The following is an 11,845-nucleotide window of genomic DNA, read 5'->3' as shown; positions in this document are numbered from 1 at the left end:
TAACACTTAATGTCTTTATTTTTGTTATTATTTTTCTGGTAAGAGTCTCTACCTTTCTTTTTTCTTGAATTTTTATAAAACTTTCTATTTTCTTGATAATTTTCTTTTTGGTATTTATCTTTCTTATAATATTTTTTAAGATTTTTCTTTTTATTAAAAGTTTTCTTTTTACTCTTAGGATTACTAGGAGCTCTTATGGGGGTAGCACCATACTGCTCACAGAATGATCCCATTTCCCTCTTATTATTTGCTTTCTCATTTTTAATTTTATTTTGTATCTTATAATCAGTACAGATTTGTAATCCTGTTTCAACAATATAATTTGATATTTCTCCCATAGTTAATGAATTAAAAGGTATCTCTCCATTGTAGTTTTGCCTAATATTACTTTTAACCTTTTCGGCAAATAACCTAGGTAACCCACTAATGAACCTTTCTTTCCAATAAATGGCCGCTCCATCAGGACGCAGACATAATTTAGAAAGAAACATGTCTTTATACCAGCGGTAATCAGACATGGTTGGGCAATATAGGTTTAGTAATTGATCAGACGCTCTTTGTTGTAATTTTAAAGGTTCTCCTATAAAGAACTTAGTTATCGCATATAATAAGGTTGTAACACAAATTTCTTCATTTGTTTCTAATTTAACTGCTGAATCAATTTTTAACTTATCTTCCTCACTGAGGATATTATCCCACCAACCTTTTAATTGACCAGTAAATCCCATTACTAGCATATCTTTAGTTTTTCTATCAGAATTCTTTTTAATTTTGAAGGCAGTAGCTGCCATGGTCATATTTTGAATAATATTTAATATATGTTGTTCAGATGCACCGTCTATGTTCCATTCTATAATACAGTCTCCGGAATAACTATCTCCGATCACTACTACAAAAATTAGATTTAATAGCGCCCATTTAATAGCGCTTATTTAAAAAGCGCTATTAAAACTTGACACGGAGCATATTTAATAGCGGTTATAAGAAAAGCGCTTTTAAAAGGTCAAACGCAAGGACAATATGATAGCGCTTTTGGTTAAAACGCTATTAAATATGTGAACACCGATAACTATAATAACGCTTCTACACAAAACGCTATTAAAGCAAATATTTTATAATAGCTCTTTTAACCTAAGCGCTATAGTAGGAAAAATTAATAAATTAAATTTATAGTTGCTGGGTGTCGAACCCTTGACCCCAGGGTTGTTGATTAATTAATAAATTGAAAAGAAAAAAAAAAGAGATTAAATTTCCTATTTTCCTTTGTTTCTCTCCATTTCATCAAACCACCATCTTCATCCTTATCAAACTTCCTTTTCACCCAAGAACCTCACCGTCGACCATAAATCGTTGTAGTTCCGTTAACACCTCCTTCTTCGCCAAACCCTAGTTCCTTCGTTTCGACCCAGCACCTCCATATCCGTCGAACCCTAAATCTCTCGTGATTTCTCTCCCGACCCAGCAAGAACCCTAAAATTTTGCTTTCAACAACTCTGATTCCCTCACTCCCTTCTACGTCTTTTTGTGTGTATTTTAGGTGCTTAGAAGAAAGACATACCTGGAAAGGCTCTGGGAAATTCTTGTTGCTTTACAAGAGCTTAAGGTAATTTTAATTTTGCCCTGTTATTTAATTTTTAAGATTCAATTTTTTGGGTTTTTTTTCTTCTTTCTAATGGGTTTGTAGGAAGAGGGTTTATGGAAGGACCTCAATTCACAAGGTGGCAATGAAGATGTAAAGGGGAGTTCTTTTTTTACGATTTCTTAATTTATGTTTTTTTAGAAGTATAATTGGTTTATTAGGTTTGGTATTAGTTAATCTTAGTCTTAGTAATAATTTAATGATTCAATCTCTTGTCTGTTATTATGATATATTATTGATGCATAGCCTACCAATTGTGTGCAAATATTTGAAATCAAAGGGTAAAAGGACTTATTCACACTACTTCGGAAAATCTAAGTATTGACACTTCTTTTGAACAAAAGTATTGACACTTAAATCAATATATCTTGATAATATAGAAGTTTGATGTATAATTATAGAATAATTAGGGTGTGTGTGTATAATAAGGTATTTTATATATGATAATTGAATCATTCTATGTGGCGTGAGTTGAAACTTAAAAGAGTACAAAAATTGCTATACCTTAAATTTTACTCTTATTTGAAATTTTGAATAGTCTATAATGGGATATTGTTTGAGAGTAATGATTTAATGTCCTCCGATTGTATGTTTGTTTGATGTCATTTGTTGCTTGGGCGAGTCTGTGATGCTGTATGTTTACATTTATTTGCTATTTCTAAACTTTTGTTATTCCCTCCCTTGTTAATTGCATCAAAATTTCCACTATATTTGTCTTTTTTCTTTATGCTGTCATTGGGACTTCATATCCCATGAACTGTTTGGCTAGGTGATTCTTTCATGCTGAGTGTGTTTTGGTGTTGTTTTTCCTACTGTGCAACTGTGGTTTTTGAACAATTTACCTTCTTGTCTGTCTCACAATTGAAGGTTCCATCTTTCTTATGCTTCTCGGCTGCAGACATCGTTTTCTTTTGTTGATTAAACAAAAAGGTATTGAGCATTTTGAAGCAACATCACCAAACTTTTGTCCTGAAGTTTATTTCTTATTAGTGCATTAAAATTCACCAATATGTGATAATGTTATGAGTTAGAGCATTAAATCTGATTTGTATATTGAGGTATAAGTTCATGATTTGTATATTGATTTGATCTTGGTATTATTTTACTTGAATCTGGCCTGATAGTTAATAAAGTTAACTTGTACTAAGGCAAGATGCATGCATGACGTATCCAACAATCTATCATAATTGCTGAAAGAGGAAAATAATTTGTTTTTGTTAGTATAAAAACTCAGACCAGGTACATGAGTGCCTATGGAGATTTTGCAAAAAATTTGTGCTTGGACTAGTGTGTCATGAACTCAGGTTTTAACAATCATGTGGTTTAGTGACTGAGAATTCTTAAATGATAATGATAAGTTGTGATAATATAATTGTTGCAGAATCACTAATTTTTTATTTAGCATGTTTTAGTCTCTATGATATGATGATTAGAATTAATCTATTACTAAATATTGATGATGTTAGGGAATTGGAGATGGTGTTAAACTATGCTTCTTTGGCAACTATTTGGTTAGTTTTCTGCAATGTGGTCCATTGTTTCTAGCTATGCTAAGTAAAGGCCTAACTAATACAAGGTGTTGGTGGTTTTTTTCATCTTTGTTTTCTTTTGTTCAAATGTGAAAATGTTGGTCATTCGTATAAGCTATAGGTCACCCTGTTTTGTAAATGCCAATGTTGTCAGACAAAGGTAATTAAGCTATCACTAAGAACATTGTTTTATTTGAGATTAGAATTAATTAATGTCAAAACATTGAAACTTAAACTATTTAAATTTTGCAGGTATTGCAGAGTGTTGTTTTTCAGACAGGTAAATGTTTGATATATTTTTTGTTGTCCACTATTTGTTGATCCTTTCCTGTAATCAGAATAAGAGCCATTATTGAAGTCTCTATTAATTGAATCATATACCTATGTTTCTCTGGTGTTCAATTTTTAGTATTCTTCAACTATTGTATGTTTATTATTTAGGTTTCCGTTATGCTTTTGCAATCCTATGATTTTTTGCAAATAATTCTCATACTCGATCCTTCATCTTGCATGTATTTAGAGTTCATTAAACTTAAGTATCCGGTGCTGAATTTTAAACTTAAGTATCCGGTGCCTATGGCAAAATTAGTGTACATGCCCTTGAGTTTTATACTGGTTGTAGTTTTGTTTAGATGTAAATTTAATAATGATTATTGAACTTTTTTTTTTTATTTAGTATATTGATTTTACATGATAGTCCTGTCAGTTATCTACTTAATTTTGTTAGTCTTTATGCTATTGTGTTGTTGTGTTTTGGTCCTCTTTCAGGTCAGTGTTGTCATCTAAATGGTATGTTATTAGTGCCTGGTTTGCATCCATTATTGAGCAACTGTTTCACATGCATCCATTATTAAGTGAGTTAAGTTGTTTTTCTATAAAACCCAAGAATGATTCATTTGCATCCATTATTAAGCAATTGTTTCACTTGTATCCTAATCTGCAGGTATGCTAAGGAAATCCTTCAATAGGAGATGTTTCCACATGTTGGTATTGGAGAGTATTGTGAGATAAAAAATGCGTACTATTTTGGGTAAGTTGTATCCTAATCTGCAGGTATGCTAAGGAAATCCTTCAATAGGAGATGTTTCCACATGTTGGTATTGGAGAGTATTGTGAGATAAAAAATGCGTACTATTTTGGGTAAGTTTGTTACAAGGCTGATCTTGTTATCTTCATTTTGAGTATCTATTATGCTTATCATTGCCCCACAGATATATCATTCACCGGGCTACTACCGTGTGCACTTGGGCGGAGGGCTGAAGATACGGAAACAAGAGGCTGGACCTGGCAGGCCCTTTGCTTGGTGGTCTCTTTAGAGGGGTTTGTTTCTCAAATAATTGATATGATTTTACTTTCTTGGTCTTGTTATTTCTTAATTTCTGGTTCTTAATTTCTTGGTCTTGCAATGCATTGGACAATATACCTATACTACTACAAGAATCAAATTGCAGCATGCAGGTATCTCTTTCTCTCTTTCACTCACTACAAGAAAATAAGCACTTTGCGACGGTTAAAATTGCAGTTTGCAACAGTTGAAACTGTTGCAATTGTACATTTGCGACGGTTGGCAAACTGTTGCTGATTTGTGTGTCGCAAGAGAACTTTGCGACAGTTTTGAAAACCGTTGTTACAACAGTTTCAAACCGTCGCTATGTTTTCCCCCACATAACACTAAATTAATGTTGCAACGGTTATAAAACCGTCGCAAACTTTTTTTTTTTTTAAATAAAATTAAAACACTTTATTCACTAAAAAAATATTTTTTATTCATTTTGATGGCTTATTAAAGAACAATTACAATATCCATATAGGTGTAAAGAAATTAAAATACACAAATATATAAATATAAATAACTTAATCTCATTTATATAATTCATTCAATAGTGACGAGATCCATACATCAAAAGTTTAATTCAAGTACATGAAGTTCCAAACGAAAGAAACTAATGTAGTTCAAAAACTAAAGCATAAATATTGTTAAACATAACATTACATCAAAATAAGTTTCAAATGTGGTGATAGTTTCTCCAAAGCCACCAATCCTCTCCATCCGCCGCCAAACCTGATCAAGAAAGTGAACGATTAGTCAGAGTAAGATTGGTGAACGCAGATTGAGCATCTCATGGTGTTCTTCCTTCTGAAAGGCGAACAGCGGTTCAGAAAATCGGATTCGTGAAAAAACCATATGTAATAAATACCCCGACTTGCTTGAGCATCAGCTTTAGTGTTATGGCCCTTAAAACATTAAAAAACAGGCATTTGTTAAAATCATGAAACAGGGAGGTAAAATTATATGGACTAATTCCATTGATGCTAGTGATTTTCTATTCAAAGTAGTGGAACTAGTATTTTTAATTTCAAATCATACAGGTTTTGACCATTCAAGCATTTGAATCATATATGATTTTCAATAAAGATATATGCTAGTGATCTTTAGTAGTAGACAGATGTGCCAATTAAAAAACAATTTGAATAAGTATGATCATAAATGATTTTCAAATTCTAGATGAAAAAGTGAATACCCTAGGAAAAAATATGGTTATTAATAAGTAATAAGCAGAATGATCAGTAGTAATAATCTTCTTCAACTAACCATTGGGAATGGTATGAATTAAATGAATCCTTGCATTGTGTTTAATGTAGAAGAACAAAACTAATGAAATTTTTGTACATGATTTTTAACTTAACCACCTATGATTTCCTCAATCCTCTAATCCATAATTTTCTCTTGTCCAATGTAGAAGCCATATAATTGCTTGTAATTTCAAATCAACATGCAATATTTTTTAAACAATTGGATTATGTTTTTCTTTTTATTATCATTCATTTCATTCAGATGCAAGTTAAGTAGTGAAATATAGACCAAGATTGGTCAATGCATACTCTCTCTAAGGGAACTAACCTGGTTGCAAACAAGCTGAGAGTCACCTCGAACATAAACACGATCATATCCTTGGTTGGCTACTTCTTTCAATCCCAAAATTAAACCTTGATATTCAGCAGAATTATTTGTATGAGTGCCCAGTCCTTGACTGAAGCGCTGAACCTGTAAAGAGACCCAAGGGTTACTACAATTGATATATAGCATATAGCTTTATAGTACAAATATGAATATTGATGCATAGAGTAGACACCTGGTTCCCATCACGCAGCACAGCTCCTGCTCCAGACCTTCCAGGATTTCCACTATTTGCTCCATCGAATTCAAGGATACAAGAACGCTGCAAGATTTAGTTGATGCTATGTTATCTCATAGATAAAATAGAGTCACGACTTAGGATATAAAACCCAGGAGTTGAACATGCATGTCATCACCTTCTACTAGATTTCAATTTTGCAGAACTTATATTTCCAAAACCATACATTACCACAACGTTTGAAGTGTAAAAAATATCATAACATAGACAAGCAAATTAACATCTAAAGTTAAAATATTAAAACTAAGCTTAAATTTAAAATTCACAAGTTTAACTAATTACAATCATCTGAGTCTAAATGCAAATAATCTAAGTCTAAATGCAAGTAAATAGATTAATTGTATAACATGTTTGAATGATAGTTTTATATTTGCTAGTTTCTATTATCATGGAGCTTCAATGTAAATTTCAATAAGAGATTAAGTCTATAAAAACATACAACACAAATATCAATAAGAGATAAGGAATATGAGTGAAAATGCTTCTTTATAAAATCATTAGAAACTGGATGGAGCTCTTGTGAGCTTCCAAGGTATTGAGATGGGAGAACACTTTACCCCACGCCTTTAAGACGTCCTGGATGTTCTTTTCCAAAAACTGTTGTGTATGCAGCATCAGTCAGAGAAGAATTTTCTTTGCGATGTGTTTCTAATTCTAACTCCTCCTGTATAATGAAAACTATAAAATTACATTTTCCACGGGAGAGATAAGCTTAAAAACAAAATATCTTTCATAAATTGAAATAGAAATAAGCAAATAAGCACTTCATAGAAATTAGAAGAATATCTTTCCACCTAATATCTTTCACCATTGTCCAATTAAAAACAACATATATATCCATCTCAGTCACTTGAGAATGTACAGAGGTTGTGGAAATGTTCAATTTAGTGTGAGTTCAATTTAGTGCTGTTGATTTTTGATAAAGTTTAACAGCTTAAATTGTGTAATTGCAGATCCATTAATATCAGGAATGAAACTCAAGTGGCAAGAATGGGTAGGTAATTTTGCAACACAAACTAACATACAACAGATAAAGAACAAGAAATAAAGTACAAAGAAATATCAGCATTACCAGAACAGCTTCAAGCAAAATCCAAAGGGAAAATTAACATTTCATCTTCAAAACTATCAAAACCCTAACAATCAAACAACAGAAGAATCCAAGAAATTAAACCACTAAACTCAAAAACCCTAAAATCAAACTATAAAGAATCCAAGAAATTAACAAATTAACAAATTATCGTCACTCAAAATAATCATAATCAAGTTAACAAACAATTAAGTAATCGCAGATAGAGAGAGATACAAAGAGTGATACAGAGAGAGAGAGAGAGGAGATAGGAACCTGTGTTGAGAGAGAGTAATCGGAGGAACGGCGAAGGGGTTTGAGGTTCTTCGATTAGGGATTCGGAGGAGGGGTTTGTGGTTCCATATTTGCGATTCGGCGGAGGATTTGCGATTCCAGGAGGAGGGTTTGTGAAATTTGGGGGAAAGATAAATTTTTTTTTTGACGGCAAATTGGGGGAAAGATAATCAAAAAAAGGTTATACTATGAGTGGATTTTTTATTTAGGAGAGAAAGGAGCAAAAATTTTAGTGGGCGGCAAAAGGCAAAACATTGCAACGGTTCACTCATAACTGTCGCAAAATTCCAAAATTAAATCCAAACATTGCAACGGTTGATCTAACCGTCGCATGAACCGTTGCAAAATTCTAACATTTAGCACATTGCAACGGTTTTGGTCAAATCGTCGCAATGCAAGTGTCGCAAAATGACAATTTTCTTGTAGTGACTTGATTAGTTCCATTCATTAAAAATTAAACACATTCCTTTGTATACCGTGAATTGAATAACTTTCAGGTAAAGAAGCTCTACACCCAAAGGGAAGATTAAATCAAATAGTATATAAAGATCTAAAGGGAGAGTGACATAGTTAAATTGGAAGAGATTGTCCACGTTGCACTCATGTTTAGACATTTTAGGTGACTGTTGATTTTTTTGATTTTTTGTGGAATTGAATTTGCCACTAAACATTAGTAGTAAGGCACCACAGGAAATTTTATGAATCTTGTGACATTAGTACTAAGGTTTTTTTCTTGTACCAAAGATCAGCTATTTGAAACCAGTGATGTCATACATACATGCTTATAAGCAAAGGATCGATTAAGTTTGTCATTTTTATACCTAGTTATATTTGAGTTGTATTTTGTTGGATTATTTTATAACCTATACTTAGTTATGTTGTAGTGCAGTCACTTATTTCTTATATATTGTTTGATTTTATGATTAATTAAAATTTGTTTAGTTTTGGTTATTCAAGTTTATAATAATTAAAAAAAATTAAAAAATAAAATATTAGATAAAAAAGATTTTTTTTTTAATTTGGAAAAGGACATATAATAGCGCTTTTGCAAAGACCGCTATTAAAAGATGACCTATTATAGCGTTTTCAGGTCACGGGCGCTATTAAAAGTTGTATGCTTGAAGAACTATAATAGCGTATTTTGAATAAAGCGCTGTTAAACGTCGTTTCCAAAGGCCTCCCAGGTAGCGGAAGTTTGCATACGATAGCGCTTTTTAACAAAAGCGCTGTTAAAAGTGGACTTTTGATAGCGCTTTTAAGCGCTATTATATGCACCCAGACTTACAATAGCGGTAACAGTAATAGCGTTTTTAAGCGCTATTAAAAGTCAAAACAAGCGCTATTAAATACCCTTTTTTGTTGTAGTGGATGAAACTATTTCTTTCCTCAAACTGAACATCAGCAAAGGAAGGTCTAGGATAGTAGTTTCTAGTTTTTGGCCTAGGAGGCTTATCAATTCGAGAAATAATGTTTTCTTCTTCATCTTCAAATGATAAAGTATTAAGTTTTACTCCTGATGTTGATGCTACATTCAAGACCTTTAATCTATCTACTAATTCATCTAATTTCTGTTCAGGATTAAATCCTAGAGTCAAATCTTTAATTTCTTTATCTGTAGGTATATTATAATGATAGATTGGCCTAGTAGGATCAGATTCTTTAATTTCTAAAGTTTCTGGTAAAAATTGTTCAATTCTATCTAATTGTTGGGCCATGGTGTGTAATATCTGATTAGCGTAGTTTAATTGGCTATGAATATTGTTTAAATCTTTCTTTTGTTCGGTAGGGTTAATTATGGCCTTAAAAGGTGAGGCTTCTATTTCAATATTTTCCTTAGGTGGTGTAATTTTTACAGCTTCTAATGGTGGATGGATAGATTCCACTATCTCCTTTTTAGAAGTTTTCCATTTAATATTCATTCTTGTTTTGGTGTTTAGGAATAATTTTTTAGCATAAGGGTTTAATATGTTATTTTCTAAACAATATAATTCAAACCAAGTAAAGAAGTAAATATTAATTTCATGTTGTTCTAAAAATTGATAGAATAATTTGAGGTATGAATCTCTATCTTCTTTTAAAAAGGTATCAAAATACCATCTACGTTTTTCTTTATTATAATCAGCTAAAAAATCTTCTCTAATCCAATCTTTATCAATTTCAAAAGGTTCTTCTAATTTAATCATCCCTAATACTTGAGACTCAGTAGGTGAAGGGGATCTACTGATTCTCTCTTGATAAATGGGTTGTGGTATTGTTGGAGCAAAATTTACTCCTGCTAAGTTTAACCTAATTGTAGAGTCTACAAAACGTCTAGAGGAAGAAGATCCTATGCTAGGCGACTGATTGTATCTAAACGATTGACTCCTATTCATTCTAATTCTAATGTTTCCATCTTGATCGGTAATAATATCTCTAATAGATCTCGATTCTAGTTTTTCTGGTTGTGTAGTATTTTCTATTATCCATTCTTCCGGAATTTTTTCTTTTAATTCTGAAATAGTTAATATTTTCGGGGTAATTACACTAGATTTCTTTAGATTAGCTTCTATAATGCAAGTTTCATTTCTAGGTGTAGATCTTAAGGATTTATAATTATAGTTAACATTTGTAACTTTATAGGTTATTCTAGTAATAATGTCTACATTAGATATTCCTTCTGTAAAATTATCATTTTGATGTTGAACGCAAATGACCAAGGATGAACTTGTGATTTCATCACCTAGGCTCATCGAGTAGTTCGGGTAACAGTTAAAGTAAACAGGACCATCATTAAGATTAGATTCTAACATGGCTATAACAGAGTCATGAAAGTCTCTAATTCTAGAATCTCTTAAAATTAATAATATGGGTGAATTTAATCCTAATTTATGTAAGGGTTTAACCGCTACTTGAACTAATCCTAAGTGAATATATCTGAATCCATTTTTATAATGTTGGTCTAGAAGTTTTTTATCTAATAACGTAAAAGTTTCTTGTTTATTTTTTACATTTCTAGCTTGTTCTAGAGTATGTATAATTTTCTGACTTTTAAAATCGAAGGTACTAATTTTATAAACTTCGTTTAACTTAATCTCTGGCATATTCCAATTAATTAATTTATTTTCCATTTCTTGTACTTCTAATTCTTGATTTTGAAAAGTATCTTGATTTAATGTGGTTTCATTATTGGAGGAGGTAGGTGGAACTATAGTCCTATTAGATCTGCTACTTCTACCACTAACACTACCACTGACACTACTCCAAGCTCTATTCAGTAACCGAGACATCTTTCAATTAATTAGACTTTTAAGTTTTTATCTAGTTCGCTTTCAATTAAAACTCTCAAAACTTATCCCACTAATCTTACCGTGTGACTCTCTTCTCCCCCTTATTTTTGTTTAAGTTTCAAAGAAGAATACAACTAGGCTAAACCAACGGTTTCACTGCCCTAACTGCGGGTCTTACTACCTGGACCACCTAGCTATTCAGCATCTTCTTATAAAACAAGCCAACACTCAGGGTTATGGGTTGAATCAAAAGCAAGATAAGTAAAGAATAGATTTTAAAGAAATAATTTAAAGCTTAAAAGATTAAAAACTTTAAAACCTAATAACTCAAAAGGGTCTCAGAACCAGGTGCGCGGAAGTAACCGAGACATCTTTCAATTAATTAGACTTTTAAGAACGAAGAAGAGGAAATTTATATTAATAAAATAGAGAAAATGATTTCTTTAGATTAATTTATATATATATATATATATATATATATATATATATATATATATATATATATATATATATATATATATGAGCCATGATTCGTTAACACCAGATGTCAAACTTTATTTTGACACCAAATCTAATCCGTTTATATTTTTTAATTCAATGGTTGTGATCAATTAACTTAAAATATCATGTGATTGTATCTTTAGTGAATCAATTCTCAATTACCTATTTTTTCTCAATCAAATCTCTAATTCATTGTCCAAAAAAAAAAATCATAATTCAACGTGATCATTACTCTCTCTTATAAGTCCCAAAACATTCTATCTTTATTTTTGGATTGCAAAGTAGCTATTTTTCATCGTAGCGATCTTTATCCTCTTAAATATGCTATAGAGAGATTGTGACAATATGCT

At 31.5% G+C, this 11,845-nt stretch overlaps 2 long non-coding RNA genes across 4 annotated transcripts; one reads left to right on the top strand and one right to left on the bottom strand.

The window, feature by feature from the left end:
* The first annotated feature begins 1,384 nt into the window (after window positions 1-1,384).
* On the top strand, window positions 1,385-8,540 carry LOC123924182. Its single transcript, XR_006814635.1, has 6 exons — window positions 1,385-1,603; window positions 2,507-2,697; window positions 3,106-3,448; window positions 3,937-4,022; window positions 4,222-4,626; window positions 8,226-8,540. It is a non-coding gene; the product is annotated as an uncharacterized LOC123924182 (long non-coding RNA).
* Window positions 5,009-8,151, bottom strand: LOC123924181. Of its 3 annotated transcripts, XR_006814633.1 has the most exons (6): window positions 7,711-8,151; window positions 6,923-7,029; window positions 6,303-6,389; window positions 6,071-6,214; window positions 5,367-5,403; window positions 5,009-5,230 (listed from the first exon to the last, which is right to left on the bottom strand). It is a non-coding gene; the product is annotated as an uncharacterized LOC123924181 (long non-coding RNA). The 3 variants fall into 3 exon arrangements; XR_006814632.1 differs by having other exon boundaries at window positions 5,009-5,403; XR_006814634.1 differs by lacking the exon at window positions 5,367-5,403.
* Window positions 8,541-11,845: the final 3,305 nt, after the last annotated feature.

This window comes from Trifolium pratense, linkage group LG4, assembly GCF_020283565.1.
Source record: "Trifolium pratense cultivar HEN17-A07 linkage group LG4, ARS_RC_1.1, whole genome shotgun sequence".
NCBI lineage: Eukaryota > Viridiplantae > Streptophyta > Magnoliopsida > Fabales > Fabaceae > Trifolium > Trifolium pratense.
Note: the sequence above shows the minus strand (reverse complement) of the source record. Positions and strands in the feature narration are given on the sequence as shown.